Here is a 23,533-nt window from a genome sequence, read left to right on the forward strand (position 1 = left end):
AGAATCCTAGAGTGTATGGCTCATAACCTGTTAAGATAACCACAAACTGAGGCCACTGGTGCCCAGTGTAAGAGACTAATATTGAGTAAATTAATACAGCACTGTACCTGGTGGCCAGTGCAAGAGACTGAAGAAAATTTCACTGGGCACAGAGCAGTAAGTGCGCAAAAATGATAAACAAATGTAAATAATAAATAAAAGCAAACCAAGGACACTTAGAGCGAAGCTAAGTGTCCACTACATGTCTGTAGGGTTAGACAGAGATAAAATAAAGGGAAAATGCGGTCTGAGGTGCACAGTCACCTAATATGAACAGAGTCTGGCCTTCCTAAGGCCTTCTGGGGTGAGTGTCTAGCCTCCTTGGTCCATGTTTGGAACAGATGCCCCACTGATGCAGTCCAAAATGCGACCCCCTATGAACTATGGCATGGGAGAAAGCCAGATGTCTCCCACCTTCGAGTTTGGGGGTGTACTGCCTATGTGCACATCCAGAAGGACAAGAGGCGACCCCTGGAGTCCCACATGGAGAAATGTGTGTTTATAGGGTACCCAGATGGCTACAAAGGCTGGAAATTCTACAATCCCACCACCAAGCACACAATCATCTCAGAAAGGGCTGATTTTGATGAGAGGTACTTCCCTCTGTCCACTCACCCTTCCTCACCTTCCCTACCTGCGCCTCTCCCTCCAAAACCTACCCAAAATGCGCCAGTAGCTCCTATACCCTCCATTCCACCCCCTACAGCGCAATACTACCATCCAAGCACAGATCTGGACACTGATAGCGAAACTGATGATGATTTGGATCAGGGGGGAGTGATTGAGCCTGTGGCAGCTGATCCAGACCCCATACAGCATCCTGTCGCAATTCCAGAGATCATACCTCCTCCTCCTCGCACTCCCTCGCCTCCAGCACCTCCTAGACCTACCAGTCCCATTGGAATTGGTGCCAGACTGCCTGCTAGGTGCAGACAGAAGCCCAGAGACTGGTGGAAGCTATCTCCTGCACAATTAGAGGATGTGGATGACCCTGATGACAGTGATGATGAACTGGCCATGTCTGCATCCATTCCTGATGAGCCACTCACATTTGCAGAGGCAATGCGATGCCCTGATGCAGATAAGTGGAGAGAGGCAGCCCTGGAGGAGGTGGCTGCTCACCAGAGCAATGGGACTTGGAAACTCGTCCCTAGACCTGCTGGGAGCAAGGTGATAGGCTCCAAATGGGTATTCAAGGTGAAGAGGAATGCAGATGGCTCTATAATTCGCTACAAAGCGAGATTGGTCGCCAAAGGGTATAACCAGCGCCCTGGATTCGATTATCTCGAGGTTTTCGCTCCAACAGCTCGCCTTTCATCGATTAGAGTCATCCTGGCTCTTGCAGCTCTGCAGGACCTTCACCTTCGCTCTGTGGATGTCTCTCATGCCTATCTCAATGGGGAGATGGACTGTGAGGTCTACATGACCCAACCAGAAGGATTTGTGGAGGGAGACCCAAAATCCCAGGTGTGTCTGCTCCAGAAAGCGATCTATGGCAGCAAACAGGGCGGAAATCACTGGAACAAGAAGATGCGCTCTGTGCTCAAGTCCCTTGGCTTCAGACAGACCTACTCTGATGCTAGCATCTATATCTACTCCAAGGATGGAGTAACCATAATTCTGCCTGTCTTTGTGGATGATATGACTCTAGCTTCGAAATCTGAGACTGCCATCGACTCCTTTGTCTCACAACTGAGCCAGCACTTCATGTTAAGATATCCCAATACTCAGCACTCTATGTGCACAGAGTCAGTAACTAAATTGTTGTCTATGTAGTTTTACACACCTATGTGCACAGAGTCAGTAACTAAAGAACAAGATACTCTGTGCACAGTAAAAATGCGAACACTGAACAAACAAAGAACAACTGAAGAAAATAAGTGCACACATCATTAATATGGAAGGTGGGGAACCTGGCAATTAGTCTGAGGTGCACAGGCACTAATAGCAACACTCCCCCCTGATTGTGCACCTCTGCACATTAAGAACTCCCACTTGATGCACCTAGTCCTAGCATCTGACAGAAGTTGATCACCTTGGCCTTGGACAGTGGTTTGGTCATCAGATCAGCAGCCTGGGCATCAGTGGGGACAAAAGTGGGCGCAATGAGGTTGTCCTGGACTGCATCTCTAAGCCAGTAGAAGCAGAGATCAAGTTGCTTCATTCTGCCATGGTGTTCAGGATTCTTGGCCACAGAGATCGCAGATTGGTTGTCCATGTGCAGCACAGAGGGAGAAGAGAGTGCAGAAGCGATTTCAGAGAGTAAATTTCGAAGCCACTTGATCTCCTTGCCTGCCTGGACAGCTGCTATGTATTCTGCCACAGTGGTAGACAGAGCAACGACATTTTGAAGCTTGGAACACCAGGAGATTGCTCCAGTACCCATCTTGACAACATATCCACCTGTAGAGCGACCAGTATCCTTGCAGCCACCATGATCTGCATCAGAGAAGGTGGTGAAGGGCTCCGAGGTTGAAGGATCAGGAGAATAGGTGAGGGAATAGTCCAGAGTACCCTTGATATAGTGCATCAGGTGCTTTACAGCCTGCCAATGAGCCCAGCCAGGATTGGAGTTGAATCTGGCCAGAACTCCAACAGTATAGGCAATGTCTGGGCAGGTAGTGGTGGCAAGGTACATCAGAGCACCTACTGCAGAGAGATAGGGTACTTGGCGCATTTTCTCGATTTCTGAGGCATCCTCGGGAGACTGGGAGTGAGAGAGGCGAAGATTTGGCTCCATGGGTGTAGATAGTGGCTTGCAGTCAGCCATGCCAAACCTTTCCAGTAAATCCAGGCAGTATTGGCGCTGGGGGAGCGAAATTGAGCGATTGGGGCGATCTCTGTCAATTTTGATGCCCAAGAGTTGGGTGGTAGGTCCTAGATCTCGCAGTTTGAAGTGCTGGCTGAGTTGGGAGATGAAGGAGTCTATGGCAGCTTCAGAAGACGAAGCAAGAGTCATATCATCAACAAAAACAGGCAAGATGAAGGAGACACCATCCTGTTCATATTAGGTGCCTGTGCACCTCAGACTGCATTTTCCCTTTGTTTTATTTCTGTCTAACCCTACAGACATGTAGTGGACACTTAGCTTCGCTCTAAGTGTCCTTGGTTTGCTTTTATTTACTATTTACATTTGTTTATCATTTTTGCGCACTTACTGCTCTGTGCCCAGTGAAATTTTCTTCAGTCTCTTACACTGTGCACCAGTGGCCTCAGTTTGTGGTTATCTCAACAAAATGCGGTCTGAGGTGCACAGGCACCTAATATGAACATTTGAGGCCTTCAAAACCTTCAAAGCCTTTGCTGAGAACCAGACAGAGCGAAAAATCAAGATTTTGCATGATGATAAAGGAGGGGAGTACATGAGCAAGTCATTCGATGATTTTACCACCCAGTGCAGTATTCTGCGCCAACACACAGTCAGAAATCGATCCCAGCAGAATGGAGTTGCAGAGCAAGCCAACAGACTACTTTCAGAGCAAATCACAGCCATGTTAGACAAGTCTGGCCTTCCCAAGGCCTTCTGGGGCAAGTGCCTTGCCTACCTGGTCCATGTTTGGAACAGATGCCCTACTGAAGCGGTCCAGAATGTGTTGCCAGTGTAGTACTCCAGCACTCAGCAACACTAGTCCCTACTAGCACTTGGTGGTTAAACCACACCAAGTAAGCCTAAATACCTTGACCAAATAGCTCAGTGGTTAGAGCACCCGGTCGAAACCTGGGAGGTCCAGGGTTCAATCCCCTGTCTGGTCACATTTATTGCAACAGGTTATGAGCCCCGGGCGCTTGTGGGAATATCCTGATAAGTCCTTTCTGCTTAAGGCAATGGATTCCCACAGCTGGGATTTCCCCATTGAGACCTACTTGTGCCTCAATAAGACCTTTACTGGAGGCAACATGTGTAAGCCCTACCAATTAAGGCAAAATGGCCCCTGAGCCATCTAAGACCTTTGCAGGAGGCAGCATGCTGTAAGACCTACCACTTAAGGCAGTTGCCACTTTAGGCAGTGATTTCCCATGCTTGCACCTTGTTGCTGTGCACTGGATTAGGGGAGGCTGTTGCAAGTGTAGTACTCCAGCACTCAGCAACGCTAGTCCCTACTAGCACTTGGTGGTTAAACCACACCAAGTAAGCCTAGATACCTTGACCAAATAGCTCAGTGGTTAGAGCACCCGGTCGAAACCTGGGAGGTCCAGGGTTCAATCCCCTGTCTGGTCGCATTTATTGCAACAGAATGCGACCCCTTATGAGCTCTGGCATGGGAGGAAACCAGATGTGTCTCACCTTCGCGTTTGGGGCTGTACTGCCTATGTACACATCCAGAAGGACAAGAGGCGACCCCTAGACCCCCACATGGAGAAATGTGTATTTATTGGCTACCCTGAGGGCTACAAAGGCTGGAAGTTCTACAATCCCACTACAAAGCGCACAGTCATACCAGAAAGGGCTGATTTCGATGAAAGGTACTTCCCCATGTCCTCTCGCCCTACTAGTCCCCCTCCAAACATTCCTGGAGTTCACAATCCACCCAAACCTTTGCCAACACCCCTTTCATCACCCTCATCGACTCCTAATCATGAGTACTACCATCCTACTCCAGATCTGGACTCTGACAGCAAATCTGACAGTGTACTGGATCAAGGGGGAGATGTTGAACCTGTAGGTGCTGATCCAGACCCCATTCAGCCTCCAGTGCCTCTCCCAGAACCCCCTGCACCTCCCCCTCACACCCCATCACCTGTACCACCGCCAAGAGCTCCCAGTCCTATTGGAATTGGTGCTAGACTGCCTAGGAGGTGCAGACAAAAGCCTAGAGACTGGTGGAAACTCTCTCCTGCACAACTGGATGATGTGGAGGACATGGAAGAGAGCGATGATGAATTGGCCATGTCTGCATCACTCCCTGATGAGCCACTCACATTTGCAGAGGCTATGCGTCGCCCTGATGCTGACAAGTGGAGGGCAGCAGCCCTTGAGGAGTTGGCTGCTCACCAGAGCAATGGGACATGGAAACTTGTCCCTAGGCCTCCTGGAAGCAAAGTCATTGGATCCAAATGGGTATTCAAGGTGAAGCGCAATGCTGATGGCTCCATAGACCACTACAAGGCTCGATTGGTTGCCAAGGGATATAACCAGCACTCTGGCTTTGATTACCTCGAAGTATTCGCTCCTACAGCTCGCCTTTCTTCAATCAGAGTCATTCTGGCCCTGGCAGCTCTCCAGGACCTTCACCTTCGCTCCATTGATGTTTCCCATGCATATCTGAATGGAGAGATGGACTGCAAGGTGTATATGGGGCAACCAGAAGGGTTCATTGAGGGAGACTCCAGATCCCAGGTGTGCCTGCTCCAAAAGGCAATTTATGGCAGCAAACAGGGTGGAAACGGGTGGAATAAGAAGATGCGCTCTGTGCTTGAGTCCCTGAACTTCAAACAGACCTATTCTGATGCCAGCATCTACATCTACTCCCATGACAATGTCACCATCATTCTACCTGTCTTTGTTGATGATATGACTCTTGCCTCGCACTCTGCTGAAGCCATCAACTCCTTTGTCTCACAATTGAGCCAGCACTTCAAAATCCATGACCTGGGACCTACCACTCAACTTCTAGGCATCAAAATTGACAGGAACCGCTCCAATTGCTCGATTGCGCTATCCCAGCGCCACTACTGTCTTGATATCCTGGAGTGATTTGGAATGGCTGACTGTAAGCCCATTTCTACTCCTATGGAGCCCAATCTATGCCTATCTCGCCAGCAATGCCCACAAACACCTGAGGAAATTGAAACTATGCGCACCATTCCCTATCTCTCTGCTGTGGGTGCTCTAATGTACCTAGCCACCACAACTCGCCCAGATATTGCCTACACTGTTGGAGTTCTGGCCAGATTTAACTCCAACCCAGGCTGGGCTCACTGGCTTGCTGTGAAGCACCTCATGCACTATCTAAAGGGTACTCTGGACTACTCCATCACCTATCCACCTGATCACCTGAGTTCTGAGGCTTTCACCACCTTCTCTGATGCAGATCATGGTGGATGCAAGGACACTGGTCGCTCCACAGGGGGTTATGTGATCAAGATGGGTACTGGCGCTGTTTCCTGGTCCTCCAAGCTGCAGGGAGTTGTTGCTTTGTCCACTACTGAGGCAGAGTACATGGCAGCTGTCCAGGCTGGCAAGGAGATCAAGTGGATGTGAAATCTCCTTCAAGAAATCAGTTTTTCACTCCCTAACCCTTCTACCTTGCACATGGACAACCAATCGGCAATTTCTGTGGCGAAAAACCCAGAATCATCATGGGAGGATGAAGCAGCTGGACCTCTGCTACTTCTGGCTCAGAGATGCAGTCAAGGCAACCTCATTTCACCTGTTTTCATCCCTACAACTAACCAGGCTGCTGATCTCCTCACCAAACCACTACACCGCACCAAAGTCATGGAGTTCTGCAAGATGCTGGGACTTGGCGCATCAAGGGGGAGTACTTGACTCTCCAGAGGTGCACATTCAGGGGGGAGTGTTACAGTGGTGCCTCTGCACCTCTGTTGGCATTTTCATTTATTCTACTGTTAAGTGCTACACTAATATGGTCTAACTTTGCATTCCTACACTATACAGTGTTGTGATATGTTGTCACTGTTTGTTTTCCCTTGTTTACCATTTTTGCGCACTTAGCAGGTGTATGTGCCCAGTGTATTTTCTCTTCAGTCTCTGACACTGGGCACAAGGTAATGTCTCTACTTAGCTGTTGAATTTAGTCTCATGGCCTGTCGTATGACGTGTCCAGAAAGTCCTAGAGTGCGGGGCTCATAACCTGATAAATTCACCCAGCCTTAAGGCCTTGTGCCCAGTGTCAGAGACTAAATTCAACAGCTAAGTAGAGACATTACCTTGTGCCCAGTGTCAGAGACTGAAGAGAAAATACACTGGGCACATACAACTGGTAAGTGCGCAAAAATGGTAAACAAGGGAAAACAAACAGTCACAACATATCACAACACTGTATAGTGTAGGAATGCGAAGTTAGACCATATTAGTGTAGCATTTAACAGTAGAATAAATGAAAATGCCAACAGAGGTGCAGAGGCACCACTGTAACAGACTATGCATAGGTGATGTATACCCTGCCAAAGCAAATGTAAGAGGTTTATTTGGAAGGGCTGCAGACATGGCCAACTCATCATCAGAGTCTTCTTCATCACCAGAGTCCTCCAATTGAGCAGGGGAGAGCTTCCACCACTCTCTGGGCTTCTGTCTTCACCTTCTGGGCAGTCTGGCACCTATGCCAACAGGACTAGGAGGTCTTGAGGGTGGTGCAGGTGATGGAGTGTGAGGAGGTGGTGCATCTTAAGCTGGTTGAGCAGGGAGAGGCTGGATAGGCACTGGATCAGCTGCTGGAGGCTCCAGAGGCTCTATCTCCCCCCCATGATCCAGGGAATCTCCAGAGTTGCTTTCTGAGTCAGAATCTGGGTGAGGGTGGTAGTAAGATGGTTTGGAAGCTGGAGGTGCAGGTGCAGGTTGATTGGGTGGGTTTGAAGCATCCAGAGAAGGTAAGGAAGGGCACTTGGACAGGGGGAAGTACCTTTCATCAAAGTCAGCCCTCTCTGAGATTATGGTGCACTTGGAGGTTGGATTGTAGAATTTCCAGCCCCTGCAACCTTCTGGATAGCCAATAAAGACACATTTCTCTGTGTGGGATTCCAGAGGGCACCTCTTGTCTTTCTGGACATGTAGATAGGCAGTACAGCCCCACACTCAAAGATGGGAGATGTCTGGCTTCCTTCCATGCCATAGCTCATATGGGGTCGCATTTTGGAGAGATTCAGTGGGGCACCTGTGCCAGACATGGACCAGGGCAGCTAGGCACTCACCCCAGAAGGCCTTGGAGAGCCCAGACTTGTCCAGCATTGCAGTGATGTGCTCAGATAGCACCCTATTTGCTCTCTCTGCAACTTCATTCTGCTGGGGGCAATTCCTGACTGTGTGCTGGCACAAAATGCCACATTTCAATGTGAAATCTGCAAAGGCCTTGCTCATATAATCCCCTCCTTTGTCATTGCACAAAATCTTGATTTTTCACTCAGATTGGTTCTCTGCAAATGCCTTGAACCTCTGGAAGGCATCAAAGAATTCAGATTTGGCCTTGAGAGGCAAGACAAAGTGAAAATGTGAGTAGTCATTGATGAAATTGACCCAATATCAATATCATGAGAAGGAGAGATGGCCTACATCATGCACATTGCTGTGGATGAGTTCCAGAGGCCTGGTTGCAAGCCAAGTGGAGCTAGGAAAGGGATTTGCATGCATCTTGCCAGCCAGACATGTTTCACAGATGGGATTAGGGGAGGACTTTGAGTCTAGGGTCATGCCAGTGACCAAGATTCACTCTAGAAGCAATTTAACACCAGCCACATGGTGGTGGGCAAGCCTTCTGTGCCAGAGGTCCAGGTCTATGGGGCAGGTGGTTGCAGCAGAGGCATATTCAGTGATGGAGGTAGCATAGTTGGAGGCAGTGAGCTGGGTAATGGAGAGGACAGCAGTGCTGATGTCTTCACTCATGTTGGCAAGGGACAGACACACTGGGTGAGTTCTGGTGCTACTGGCAACAAATATAGGGCTAGAGAATGAGGGATAGGTCCAGGGAGTATGGAAAGTTGTGCAGAGGTGGATGACATGGCAGATGATGTGTCCAGAGAGTCCTAAGGCAATGGGGCTCATAACCTGTTAAGATATCCCAATACTCAGCACTCTATGTGAACAGAATCAGTAACTAAATTGTTGTCTATGTAGCTTTACACACCTATGTGCACAGAGTCAGTAACTAAAGAACAAGAGACTCTGTGCACAGTAAAAATGTGAACACTGAACAAACAAAGAACAACTGAGGAAAATAAGTGAACACATTATTAATATGGAAGGTGAGGAACCTGGGAAATTAGTCTGAGGTGCACAGGCACTAACAATAACACTTACTGCTGTGTGCCCAGTGAAAATTTCTTAGTCTCTTACACTGGGCACAAGTGGCCTCAGTTTGTGGTTATATCAACAGGTTATGAGCCCCACACTCTAGGATTCTCAGCACCCATTGGTTGCCATGTAATCCACCTCTGCACAAAACCTCGACCCAAAGGAACCACACACTCGCTCACTACAGCTCAATCTTTGAGCTCACAGCTTCCAGACTCACCCCATCCACCCCATCCTTCTCCTTTTGACTCAAAATTCGCCACCATGGCTGAGGACCATACCAACCCATCGCCCTCCATTGCTAAACTCACTGCCTCCAACTACTTGACCTGGAAAGGTGAAATGAAGGCTTTCCTGCACACAAAAGGGCTCTGGACCATTGTGAGTGGTCTGGAAAAGCGCCCTGATGATTCCAAAGTCGAAGCTCAGGCCAAATGGGACCTTAGAGCGGACAGGGCAACTGGAGAGCTCTACCTGGCACTTTCTAGTGAGCAGAGGACCCATGTAGATGCTGTACAGGATGATCCTGTACAGATTTGGAACACCCTAGCCTCCATCCACCTCCAGCAGTGCCCTGCAGCTTGTTTTAATGCTTGGGACAACTTCTTTTTGATCAGGAAGACCCCAGATGAGTCCCTGTCCTCCCAATTGCTAGAATCAAACATTCTATGTCCAAAATCCAAGAACTGCGCCCTAGGGATCCCTCTACCCCATACTCCATCAAGGACTTGGACAATGAGCTGGTCTGCATGGCTATGATTCACTTCCTAGGTGATGAATATGCTCGCTTTGCATCCTCCCTACTCCTACTCCACTCCCTTGACAAAGAGAAACTAATAGAAGCATTCCTGGCTGAAGAATCACAGTGCAGGCGTTGCCCTGATGCCAGTACATTGGAGACTGCGATTTTAACCTCCTCTGGTGATTGCAAGTGCCTAGCTTCATCAGTTTGCTCATTCTGCGAATATTCAGGCCACTGCATCCACAAATGCCCCAACATTACGAAATCTAAAGCCTACTATCACTCTCAGAAGAACAGGAAGGCAAAGAACACTCCAAAAACCACAAATCAAGCCTCTGCTTTGTCCCCTTAGCCACAGGCCTCTGGCTCATTGCCCTCTACCTCCTTGCAAAACCAGAGCACATCCCAAGCTGTGGAATTTGCAGGAAATGCAAGTCTTCACTTCCCTGACCCTCTTCCCTCCTCTGCCCTCTGCAGCTCAATGGTGACATCCTTTGGATTGCAGACTCGGGGGCCACTGCTCATAAGACACCCCATTGCCATTGGCTGTGAAATTACAGCCAAAAATGCATTCCTATCAAGCTGGCAGACAATACGTTGATGTACTCAGCTGGGGTTGGGTCTGTAGTGTTTGTGCCTGTGGTGGGAAGTAGAAAGTGTTGCCCAGTGGAGTTTAGCAATGTGCTGCATGTGACAGACCTTCAAAATAATCTATTATCTGTCTTATATCTCTGTTGCACCAAGGGCTTTACTGTGAGCATCAACTCTTCACATATGGCCTTTAGACGTCATGCTCGACACGCTCTCTTCGTTGCATGAATTTCAGACCACAACTCGGCCTTACTGGAGGGTGAGACTGTTGCACTCACTGAATATGCCTGTTCAGCTGTGACTCTACCCCTGGATTTCAACCTCTGGCACAGGAGACTCACCCATCACCACCTCACTCATGTGAAATCCCTGTTGGAGCGAAATCTAGTCACTGAGATGACCCTAGACTCAAAGACATTGCCTGATCCTATCTGTGAACCTTGCCTGGCTGGAAACATGCCCCCATCTCTTCCTGGTGCACTTCTAGGCCTCTGGAACTTGTCCACAGTGATGTACACCATGTAGGCCATGCCACCTTCTCTGGCTACAAATATTGGGTCACATTCATCAATGATTTCACTCATTATCACTTTGTTTTGCCTCTGAAAGCGAAATCTGAGGTCTTTGAGGCTCTCAAGACCTTCAAGGCCTTTGCTGAGAACCAGAGTGAAAGAAAAATCAAGATTTTGTGGGATGACAAGGGAGGGGAGTATATGAGCAATGCCTTCATCGATTTTACCACCTAATGCGGAATCCAGCACCAGCACACAGTCAGAAATCGACCCCAGCAAAATGGAGTGGCAGAGCAAGCCAATAGACTACTCTCTGAGTGACTTACTGCGATGCTGGATGAGTCTGGCCTTCCTAAGGCCTTCTGGGGTGAGTGCCTAGCCTCCTTTGTCCCTGTTTGGAACAGATGCCCTACTAAAGCAGTCCAAAATGTGACTCCCTTTGAACTGTGGCATGGGAGAAAGCCAGATGTCTCCCACCTTCGAGTTTGGGGGTGTGTACTGCCTATGTGCACATCCAGAAGGACAAGAGGCAACCTCTGGAGTCCCACATGGAGGAATGTGTCTTTATAGGGTGCCCTGAAGGCTACAAAGGCTGGAAATGCTACAATCCCACCACAAAGTGCACAATAATCTCAGAAAGGGCTGATTTCAATGAAAGGTACTTCCCTCTGTCCACTTGCCCTTCCTCACCTTCCCTACCTTCGCCTCTCCCAACCAAACCTACCCAAACTGCACCAGCAACTCCTATACCCTCCATTCCACCCCCTACAGCACAATACTACCATCCAAGTGCAGATCTGGATACTGACAGTGAAACTGATGATGATCTGGATCAGGGGGGAGAGATTGAGCCTGTGGCAGCTGATCCGGACCCTATACAGCCTCCTGTTGCCATCCCTGAAGTCATACCTCCTGCATCTTGCACTCCCTTGCCTCCACCACCTCCTAGACCTGCCAGTCCCATTGGAATTGGTGCCAGACTGCCTGCTAGGTGCAGACAGAAGCCCAGAGACTGGTGGAAGCTCTCTCCTGCACAATTAGAGGATGTGGATGACCCTGATGATAGTGATGATGAACTGGCCATGTCTGCATCCATCCCTGATGAGCCACTCACATTTGCAGAGGCAATGTGTCACCCTGATGCAGATAAGTGGAGAGAGGCAGCCCTGGAGGAGGTGGCTGCTCACCAGAGCAATGGGACTTGGAAACTCATCCCTAGACCTGCTGGGAGCAAGGTGATAGGCTCCAAATGGGTATTCAAGGTCAAAAGGAATGCAGATGGCTCCATAGATCGCTACAAAGCACGATTGGTCACCAAAGGGTATAACCAGTGCCCAGGATTTGATTATCTTGAAGTCTTCACTTCAACAGCTTGCCTTTCATCAATTAGAGTCATCCTGGCTCTTGCAGCTCTCCAGACCTTCACCTTTGCTCTGTGGATGTCTCCCATGCCTATCTCAATGGGACTGTGAGGTCTACATGACCCAACCAGAAGGATTTGTGGAAGGAGACCCAAAATCTCAGGTGTGTCTGCTGCAGAAAGCAATCTATGGCAGCAAACAGGGTGGAAATCACTGGAACAAGAAGATGCACTCTGTACTCGAGTCCCTTGGCTTCAGACAGACTTATTCTGATGCTAGCATCCATATCTACTCCAAGAATGGAGTTACCATCATCCTGCCTGTGTTTGTGGATGATATGACTCTAGCTTCAAAATCTGAGACTGCCATCAACTCCTTTGTCTCACAACTGAGCCAGCACTTCAAAATCTGTGATCTGGGCACTACAACTCAACTCCTGGGGATCAAAATCCACAGAGACCACCCCAATCGCTCCATATCCATCTCCCAGCAACAATACTGCCTGGATGTCTTGACCAGATTTGGAATGGCAGACTGTAAGCCCATTTCCACACCTATGGATCCCAATCTTCGCCTATCTTGCCAGCAATTGCCTCAGAACCCTCAGGAAGTCGAACAAATGTGCCAGGTGCCCTATCTATCTGCTGTGGGTGCCCTGATGTACTTGGCCACCACAACTCGACCAGGTATCACTTATAGTGTTGGAGTACTGGCCAGATTCAACTCTAACCCTGGCTGGGCTCACTGGCAAGCTGTAAAACACCTGATGAACTATCCAAAGGGCACTCTGGACTATTCTATCACCTATGCTCCTGATCCTTCAACTTCTGAGCCATTCACAACCTTCTCTGATGCTGCTCATGGTGGCTGCAAGGACTCTGGTCACTCCACTGGTGGATATGTGGTCAAGATGGGCACTGGTGCAGTTTCCTGGTCTTCCAACCTGCAGGGAGTGGTCGCTTTGTCCACCACTGAAGCAGAGTATATTTCTGCAGTCCAGGCAGGCAAGGAGGTCAAGTGGATGTGAAATCTGTTGCAGGAAATGGGCCTACCTCTCACAGAAGCTTCTACCCTTCCCATTGACAACCAATCTGCAATTTCTGTGGCCAAGCACCCAGAACACCATGGGTGGATGAAGCGACTGGACCTCTGCTACTACTGGCTGAGTGATGCAGTTCAGCAGAGCCTGATTTCGCCTATTTTCATCCCTACAGTCAACCAGGCTGCAGATCTCCTCACCAAACTGCTACATTGCCCCAAGGTCATTCAATGGCCTTCTGCAAGATGCTAGGACTTGGCACATCAGGGGGGAGCACTTGAGTGCAGAGGTGCACATTCAGGGGGGAGTGTTCATATCAGGTGCCTGTGCACCTCAGATCATGTTTTTCCTTCCTCCTATTTCTATCTCACCCTACAGGCATGTAGTGGACACTTAGCTTCGCTCTAAGTGTCCTTGGTTTGCATTTGTTTATTGTTTACCTTTGTTTATCATTTTTGCACACTTACTGCTGTGTGCCCAGTGAAAATTTCTTCAGTCTCTTACACTGGGCACCAGGTACAGTCCTGTATTATTTTACTCAATATTAGTCTCTTACACTGGGCACCAGTGGCCTCAGTTTGTGGTTATCTCAACAGGATAATCACAGAATGCACAAGGTGATGAAGGTGGGTGCATGCAATTCACAGAGGAGGTGTATAATGCAGTATCTGATGTCCCTGCCTCAGGGCGATGCTTTTGCTGCGATTCCTCAGCCAGGAACACTTCTTTGAGTTTTTCTTTGTCCAGGGATTGGAACAGGAGGAGAGAGGAGGCAAAGTGAGAGTAATCTTCACCTAGAGAGCACACCATAGCTATACAGACAAGCTCATTGTCCATATCCTTGATGGAGTATGGAGTACATCTGGTTGCTTCCTGATTGAAAACAAATTGTCCCAGGCATTAAAATGAGCTCCAGGGCACTGCTGGAGGTGAATGGAGGCCAGAGTTGACCAGATTTGCACTGGGTCATCCTGTACAGCATCCACATGTATCCTCTGCTTGCTAGAGAGTGCCAGGTAGAGTTTTCCTGCCACTTTGTCTGCTCTGAGGTCCCATTTGGCTCTAGCTTCAGTTTTGGATTCATCAGGGCACTTTTCAGTGCCACTGACAATAGTCCAGAGGCCTTTGGTGCACAGGAAAGCCTTCATTTCACCTTTCCAGGTGTTGTAGTTGGAGGAGGTGAGTTTGGTCACAGAGAGCAATGAGTGGGATTGGTCTTCAGCCATAGATGTGACTTTTGGAAGTTGAAGATGAGGAGGGAATGGTTGGGGTGAGTCTCGAAGCTGGGAGGTGAGGAAATCGCAACAGAGGGTGAGGGAGTGGGTGTGGCAGGTTGAAAATTTGCGCAGAGGTGGATGACGTGTCATATGATGGGTCTGGCAATTTCTAGAGTGCGGGGCTCATAACCTGTTAAAATATCCCACAAAGTAGGCTGTGTGCCCAGTGTCAGAGACTGAATTCAACAGCTAAGTAGTGACATTACCTTGTGCCCAGTGTCAGAGACTGAAGAGAAAATACACTGGGCACACACAGCTGCTATGTGTGCAAAAATGGTAAACAAAGGAAAACAAACAGTCACAACATACCATAACACTGTATAGTGTAGGAATGCAAACTTAGGGCATATTAGCAAAGCATATAACAGTAGAATAAATGAAAATGTGAACAGAGGTGCAGCGGCACCACTGTAACATTTTGAGTTGAAAGGAGAAGGATGGGGTAGATGGGGCGAGTCTGGAAGCTGGGAGCTCAAAGAATGAGCTGTAGCAAGTGAGTGTGTGGTTTTTACAGGTTGAGAATTTGTGCAGAGGTGGATTACATGGCAGCAAACGAGTGCTGAGAATCCTAGAGCATGGGGCTCATAACCTGTTAATATAACCACTAACTTAGGCCACTGGTGCCCAGTGTAAGAGACTAATATTGAGTAAAATAATACAGGACTGTACCTGGTGCCCAGTGTAAGAGACTGAAGAAAACTCCACTGGGCACACAGCAGTAAGTGCGCAAAAATGATAAACAAATGTAAACAATAAACAAATGCAAACCAAGGACACTTAGAGTGAAGCTAAGTGGCCACTACATGTCTGTAGGGTTAGATAGAAATAAAACAAAGGAAAAATGCGGTCTGAGGTGCACAGGCACCTAATATGAACAGCAAGAGCCAGGATGACTCTGATGGATGAAAGACGAGCTGTAGGGGCAAAAACCTCAAGATAATCAAAGCCTGGGCACTGGTTATAGCCCTTGGCAGCTAATCGAGCCTTGTAGCAATCAATGGACCCATCAGCATTGCACTTGACTTTGAATACCCACTTTGAGCCAATAATCTTGCTCCCAGGAGGCCCCATTGCTCTGGTGTGCAGCCAACTCCTGTTCATATCAGGTGCCTGTGCACCTCAGATCATCCCATCATCTAGTTAGGGTGTCAGGCTTAGCACCAAGTTTACCAGGTCTGAACCAGATAACCATATTGAACTGTGACAAAAACTCAGGCCAGCATGCCTGGTGCCAGGTTAACACCTTCAAGGTGGAGTACTCCAGGTTCTTGTCATCAGTGACAACATCAACTGGCACTGCAGAGCCTTCCAAGTAATGCCACCATGTCTGGAATGTTCATATCTGGTGCCTGTGCACCTCAGATCATGTTTTTCCTTTCTCCTATTTCTATCTCACCCTACAGGCATGTAGTGGACACTTAGCTTTGCTCTAAGTGCCCTTGGTTTGCATTTGTTTATTGTTTACCTTTGTTTATCATTTTTGCGCACTTACTGCTGTGTGCCCAGTGAAATTTTCTTCAGTCTCTTACACTGGGCACAAGGTATGTCTTATGTAGTATTCCCTTGAATATTGGTCTCTTACACTGGGCACAAGATTGTGGTTATCTTACTTCCTCCAGGGCTGCTTCTTGCCATTTTTCCACATCAGGGCACTTCATGGCTTCAGCATAGGTCAATGGCTCATCAGGGAGAGCTGCAGACATGGCCAGCTCATCATCACTGTCATCCTCATCAACTACATCATCCAACTGCACAGGGGAGAGCTTCCACCACTCCCTAGGTTTCTGTCTTTGCCTTGGAGGCAATCTAGCACCAATTCCAATGGGACTGGGAGGTCTGGGAGGTGGTACAGGTGATGGAGTGCAAGGAGGTGGTGGGATGAGCTCTTGGAGGCTGAATGGGGTCTGGATCAGCTGCTGAAAGGTTTTCGTCTTCCCCCTGATCCAGGACATCATCAGACTTGCTTTCTGAGTCCAAATCTGGTTGGGAATGGTAGTAATCAGGAGCAGATGGCAACCTATTTCTGGTCAGAGGTATGGGTGAGAGTGTGGGCGAGTTGGGAGCAACTGGTGCAGGAAGGGAAGGTTTGGAAGGGTGAGCAGCTAGGGGAAAATACCTCTCATTGAAATCAGCCCTTTCTGAGATGATGGTGTGCTTGGAGGTGGGATTATAGAATTTCCACCCTTTGTAGCCTTCAGGATATCCAATAAACACACATTTCTCCACATGAGACTCCAGGGGGCACTGTTTATCTTTCTGGACATGCACATAGGCAGTGCAGCCCCAAACTTAAAGGTGGGAGAGGTCTGGCTTGTGTCCATGCCATAGCTCATATGGGGTCACATTTGGGACAGCCTCAGTGGGGCACCTGTTCCATACATGGACCAGGGATGTGAGGCACTCACCCCAGAAGGCTTTGGGGAGTCCAGACTCATCAAGCATTGCAGTAATTTGCTCTGAAAGCACCCTATTAGCTCATTCAGCAACTCCATTCTGCTGAGGGCGATTCCTGACAGTGTGCTGGTGCAAGATACTGCACTGGGTGGTGAAGTTGATGAAGGACTTGCTCATATACTCCCCTCCTTTATCATCGCTGTCACACACCAAAGGTGTTTGGTGAGGTGGACATGGATGTAGCTGATGAATGGAGGTGAAGACCATAGCCCTCATGCAAAGAAGGACAGCCAGCAATGTCGGCAGTCATCCCTTGCACAAGAACAAGTTGTCAATGCCAAAGAAAAAGGAGGAGGCAAGTTAAGCACCAATAAAATTCTTAAGTGCCCATGTATGGCATTCCAGTTTTCGACGTATCTCCGCCAATTCTGCAGACACCGAAACCATTCCCACACTCGCTTGTAGTGCTCAGCCACATGATCCTACCTTCCAAGATTGGAAAGGATTTGTGCACTCCACATGTTTCTACAGCACTCCCTCCAAAAGACACTCATTTCACTAATTCTTCTGATATGGCTGCCTCCACATCAGTCGTTTCGCTTGTCCCCTTTGCTAGGGACCATGGCTACATATATCTACCAGGAGTTCCTACCAGCTTCTGTCCTGAAGCATCCTGGTACATCCCACCCTCGTCTGCCCCCTCTCAGCCCATCCAGCTTGGACAGTGTGTTCTTTTTGTCAGTATGACCTCCAGGAGGATGTTCTTTGGTCGCCTCAGGTCTGTCATTCGCTTGGAAAGGTCTTATGTGGTCATTTCAGTCTCTCTGGTCCAAGAAGCATATGGATCCTTCCTCCCTGCCCCCTGCAACATCTTCATACCAGTCTCGTCTGTCATTCTTCCAAAATTGCGACAGCTACAGTATAATCTACTGTTCTCCACTCTCCCTGATCACATCCATGACGAGTATGATGCACATCTTGCCTCCTTGTTGCAAGATACAGCAGAAGACGCTCCCCTTCATCCTCTCTTCCAACAGAGCCTTGTTCATGAAGTTTTTATTTGCTTCACTGAGAGGATGGTTTGGGGGGGAAAGTTGCGATCCCCTATGCTCCTGTCACCCCACAGACCCCCAAAGCTTGACCCCTGTTGACATCTGACTCACCCTGTCCACTTTTGGATGTACTATATTGGCATCAGATCAGCGCTGCCTCTCTGTCATCCCACCTTGGCCTAGAAGCAATCTCTTCAAGATGTGACATGCACAGCCTCCCCCTAATGCGATTCCAGTGCACTTTCCCAGTTCCTGACATTACTTGACTCATACTTTGACATTCTGACTCTCTTTGACTCACCTATTGCCAATACTTACCAATCTTTTGACTTTGCTTACTGATTCTTTGCTTTTTGGCTTACTTATCCTTACCAATGCTTACTGATGCTTTCCAAGACGATTACCCATCGCTTACATTCCTTACTCATCAGTTACCAATCACTTACCAAGTGTTTGCACCTTGTTTTCCATAGGCAACACCCCTGTACTGTATATAAGTCACTGTACTTAGGTAGCAAAAAAAAAGAAGACATCAGAGAGCCCCTCTTGCTCGCAATTTATCATCTCTCAAGTAAATCATTCATCAGCTTCGATAGTTGAGACTTTATTAAGGGTCTAGCTATCATCTACTTCGCTTATCATCATCTATCATCCATATACTTCGCTCCAAGCCCTCCCTGAGCTCAGTACAGCTTAGGACATCGAATTAAGTCACCATCCATCCTTCTGTAGGCTGACAGCAGTCTACCCTATCGCTTTCTATCACATTCTTGCTCCCTCTTCATCAGGAGCACCTCCAACCCTCAGCACTCATCTTTGAGTGTTGTAGCTTGCAAAAACCCTTCCAAAGAACAGGTTCTACCATCTAGGTACTGCATAGGCACACCACCACTCGCTTTCATTGTCTTTTGTGTTGGTTTGGGTTGGTTTTCACCACTGAACCTCACTTTGACTCACATCGCGCAAAATCTTGATTTTTCATTTGCTCTGGTTCTCTGCAAAGGCCTTAAAGGTCTTAAAGGCTTTGAAGGCCTCTGATTTAGCTTTGATAGGCAAAACAAAGTGATAGTGTGAATAATCATTGATGAAAGTGACCCAGTATTTGAATCCAGAGAAGGAGGGATGCCCTACAGAGTGTACATCAGTGTGGATGAGTTCTAGGGGTCTGGAGGCATGATTGGAGGAGCTGGGGAAAGGATTGGCATGCATCTTGCCAGCCAGGCATGGTTCACAGATGGGATCAGGGGTAGATTTTGACTCAATGACCATCCCAGTGGCCAGATTTTGGTTTAACAGCAATTTAATGCCTGCCAGATGATGGTGAGCGAGCCTTCTGTGCCAGAGGTCAAGATCCAGTGGCAGAGTGGTCGCTGCAGAGGCATATTGAGTGATGGGGATGGTCTCCCCCTCCAGGAAGGCCAAGTTTTTCTCCGAAATCCATGCAACGAAGAGGGTATGGTGAGGCCGCTGTCTAAATGCGATCTGTGAAGAATTGATGCTCACAGTGAAGTGCTTATTGCAACAGAGATATAAAACAGATAGTAGATTATTGCGCAGGTCAGGCACATGCAGGACATTTGTAAACTCAACAGGACGATACTTCTGACCCCCCAGTACAGGATGGAAGACTACTGACCCAACTCCAGCTGAATAGACAATTTTATTGTCTGCTAACTTCACAGGAATGCATTTTTGGCTGTAATTTCACAGCCAATGGCAGTGGCACCTGTGTCTGCGATCCAAGAAGTGTCAGCATTGGGCTGGAGAGGGCAGAGAAGTGAGGAGGGGTCAGAGGAATGAAGACTTGCATTTCCTGCAAATTCCACTGCTTGTGAGGCACTTTCCTTTGGCAAGGAGGCAGAGGGCATGCTGCTTGTAGCTTGGGTTGACTGGGACAAGCTGGAAGCCTGATTTGCAGTGTTGGGAGGCTTTTTGTTGCACTGTTGGAGGTGAATGGAGGCTAGGGTCGACCAGATTTGGACAGGGTCATCTTGGACAGCCTCCACATGGGTCCTTGGTTTGCTAGAAAGCACCAGGTAGAGCTCTCCAGCTGCTCTGTCTGCTCTGAGGTCCCATTTAGAGCGAGCTTCAGTTTTGGACTCATCTGGGCACTTTTCTGTGCCATTAACAATGGTCCAGATGTTCACATTAGGTGCCTGTGCACCTCAGAGTTTGCATTTCTTACTTTGTTATGTTTCCTATTAGCCCTACAACTAGCATTGGACACTTGGCTTTGCTCTAAGTGTCCTTGGTTTGTTTCTGTTTATTGTTTATCTTTGTTTATCATTTTTGCATACTTACTACTGTGTGCCCAGTGAAGTTTTCCTTCAGTCTCTTACACTGGGCACCAGTGGCCTGAAGCTGTGGGTATCTGAACACCAGAGGCCTTTAGTGTGCAGGAAGGCTTTCATTTCACCTTTCCAGGTGTTGTAGTTCAAAGAGGTGAGTTTTGTGACTGAGAACAACAAGTGGGAGTGTTCTTCAGTCATGGTAGCGAATATAGGGCGAAGGGAGTGATTGGGAGGTGGATGGGGTGAGTCTGGTGGGTGAGAGGGTGAAGAAAAGTTGATAAACAGCGAGAATGTGGTCTGAGGCAGTCGAGATTTTGCACAGAGGTGGATGATGTGGCAAATGGTGCATCGGGAAAGTCCTAGAGCATGGGGCTCATAACCTGTTCATATAACCACAGCTGGTGCCCAGTGTAAGGAAAACTTCACTGGGCACACAGCAGTAAGTACGCAAAAATGATAAACAAAGATAAACAATAAACAGAAACAAACCAAGGACACTTAGAGCAAAGCCAAGTGTCCAATGCTAGTTGTAGGGTTAATAGGAAACATAACAAAGTAAGAAATGCAAACTCTGAGGTGCACAGGCACCTAATGTGAACACATATTAGGTGCCTGTGCACCTCAGACCACATTTTTCCTTTGTTTTATTTCTATCTAACCCTACAGACATGTAGTGGCCACTTAGCTTCACTCTAAGTGTCCTTGGTTTGCTTTTGTTTATTGTTTACATGTGTTTATCATTTTTGTGCACTTACTGCTGTGTGCCCAGTGGAGTTTTCTTCAGTCTCACACTAGGCACCAGGTACAGTCCTGTATTATTTTACTCAATATTAGTCTCTCACACTGGGCACCAGTGGCCTCAGTTAGTGTTTATATTAACAGACATACCTTGTGCCCAGTGTAAGAGACTGAAAAAAATTTCACTTGGCACACAGCAGTAAGTGTGCAAAAATGATAAACAAATGTAAACAATAAACAAAATGCAAACCAAGGACACTTAGAGTGAAGCTAAGTGGCCACTACATGCCTGTAGGGTGAGATAGAAATAGAAGAAAGGAAAAACATGATCTGAGGTGCACAGGCACCTGATATGAACACACATCACTAATAGGGAAGGTGAGGAACCTGGGAAATAGGTATGAGGTGCACAGGCACTAACAACACCACTGACCCCCCACCACAGGCTCAAACACTACTGTCCCCACCCCAGCTGAGTAGACAATTTTGTTGTCTGCTAGATGCACAGGGACACATCTTTGGCTGTAATTTTTCAGCCAGTGTTGATGAGGTGTCATATGAGAAGTGGTGCCTGTATCTGCATTCCAATGCATGTCAGCATTGAGCTGGAGGGAACAGAGAGGAGAGGAGGAGTGAAGGGAACAGGAACTTGCATTTTCAGTGAAATCTACTGCTTGGGATGCACTCTGGTTTGAAGAGGAGGTTGTTGGTGCTGTCCCAGTTGCTGGGGAGGAAGCAGATGAGGTAGAGGCTTGATTTGCAGTATTGGCACCCTTCCTGTCCTTTTGATTCTTCCTAAAGTGATAAGAAGTCTTTGATCTTTCCTGGTTTGGACACTTGTTGACACAGTGGCCTGAATAATCACAGAACTTGTAAGGCAATGAAGATGAGCACTTGCAAATTGTGGAGCTCACTAGCACCATCGCTGATGTCCCTGCATCAGGGTGATGCTTGCACTGCAATTCTTCCACAGAAACACTTCTTTGAGTTTGTCCTTATCCAGAGATTGGAACAGAAGGAGAGAAGAGGCAAAATGAGAGTAATCTTTGCCTAGAGAGTGCACCATAGCCATACAGTCAAGCTTATTGTCCATATCCTTGATGGAACATGGAGTAGTAGAGTCCTTGGGGTGCAATTCTTGAATTTTGGACATGGAATCTTTGATTCTAGTGATTCAGGAAGACAGGGACTCATCTGGGGCCTTCCTGATTGATAAGAAGCTATCCCAAGCATTAAAATGTGCTCCAGGGCATTGCTGGAGGTGGATGGAGGCTAGAGTTGACCAGATTTGCACAGGTCATCCTGTGCAGCATCTACATGTGTCCTCTGCTCACTAGAATGTGTGAGGTAAAGTTCCCCAGCTGCCCTGTCCACCCTATGGCCCCACTTGGCCTGAGCTTCAACTTTGGAGTCATCAGGGCACTTTTCCAGACCACTAACAATGGTCCAGAGCCCTTTTGTGTGCAGGAAAGCCTTCATTTCACCTTTCCAGGTTGAGTAGTTGGAGGCAGTGAGTTTAGCAACAGATGACAATGAGTTGGCATGGTCCTCACCATGGTGGTGAATTTCAAGTTGAAAGGAGAAGGATGGGGTGGATGGGGTGAGTCTTGACAGTGGGAGCTCAAAGAATGAGCTGTAGTGAGCAAGTGTGTGACTTTTACATGTTGAACCTTTTTGCAGTGGTGGATTATGTGGCAACCAACAAGTGCTGACAATCCTAGGGCATGGTGTTACAGTGGTGCCTCTGCACCTCTGTTCACATTTTCATTTGTTCTACTGTTATATGCTACACTAATATGGTCTAACTTCACATTCCTACACTATACAGTGTTATGGTATGTTGTGACTGTTTGTTTTCCTTTGTTTACCATTTTTGTGCACTTAGCAGTTCTGTGTGCCCAGTGAATTTTTCTCTTCAGTCTCTGACACTGGGCACAAGGCCTACATTGTGGGATATTTTAACATGCAGGGCTCATAACCTGTTAAATATCCACAATCTGAGGCCACTTGTGCCCAGTGTATGAGACTAATATTGAGTAGAATAATACAGGACTTTACCTTGTGCCCAGTGTAACAGACTGAAGAAAATTTCACTGTGCACACAGCAGTAAGTGTGCAAAAATGATAAACAAATGTAAACAATAAACAAATGCAAACCAAGGACACTTAGACTGAAGCTAAGTGTCCACTACATGTCTGTAGGGCTAGATAGAAATAAAACAAAGGAAAAATGCAGTCTGAGGTGCACAGGCACCTAATATGAACAAGACATCCCATCATCTAGTTAGGGTGTCAGACTTAGCACCAAGTTTACCAGGTCTGAACCAGATAACCATATTGAACTGTGACAAAAACTCAGGCCAGCATGCCTGGTGCCAGGTTAACACCTTCAAGGTGGAGTACTCCAGGTTCTTGTCATCAGTGACAACATCAACTGGTACTTCCAAGTAATGCCACCATGCCTGGAATGTTCATATCAGGTGCCTGTGCACCTCAGATCATGTTTTTCCTTTCTCCTATTTCTATCTC

The 23,533-nt window shown here is 47.7% G+C and overlaps 2 non-coding genes across 2 annotated transcripts; both read left to right on the forward strand.

Moving 5' to 3' along the window:
* Positions 1–3,719: 3,719 nt before the first annotated feature.
* Positions 3,720–3,792, forward strand: F5J12DRAFT_t171. The gene has a single exon. It is a non-coding gene; the product is annotated as a tRNA-Phe (tRNA).
* Positions 3,793–4,185: 393 nt separating this feature from the next.
* Positions 4,186–4,258, forward strand: F5J12DRAFT_t172. The gene has a single exon. It is a non-coding gene; the product is annotated as a tRNA-Phe (tRNA).
* Positions 4,259–23,533: the final 19,275 nt, after the last annotated feature.

Source organism: Pisolithus orientalis (assembly GCF_024613125.1).
Source record: "Pisolithus orientalis strain OTSU chromosome Unknown F5J12scaffold_38, whole genome shotgun sequence".
Classification (NCBI taxonomy): domain Eukaryota; kingdom Fungi; phylum Basidiomycota; class Agaricomycetes; order Boletales; family Pisolithaceae; genus Pisolithus; species Pisolithus orientalis.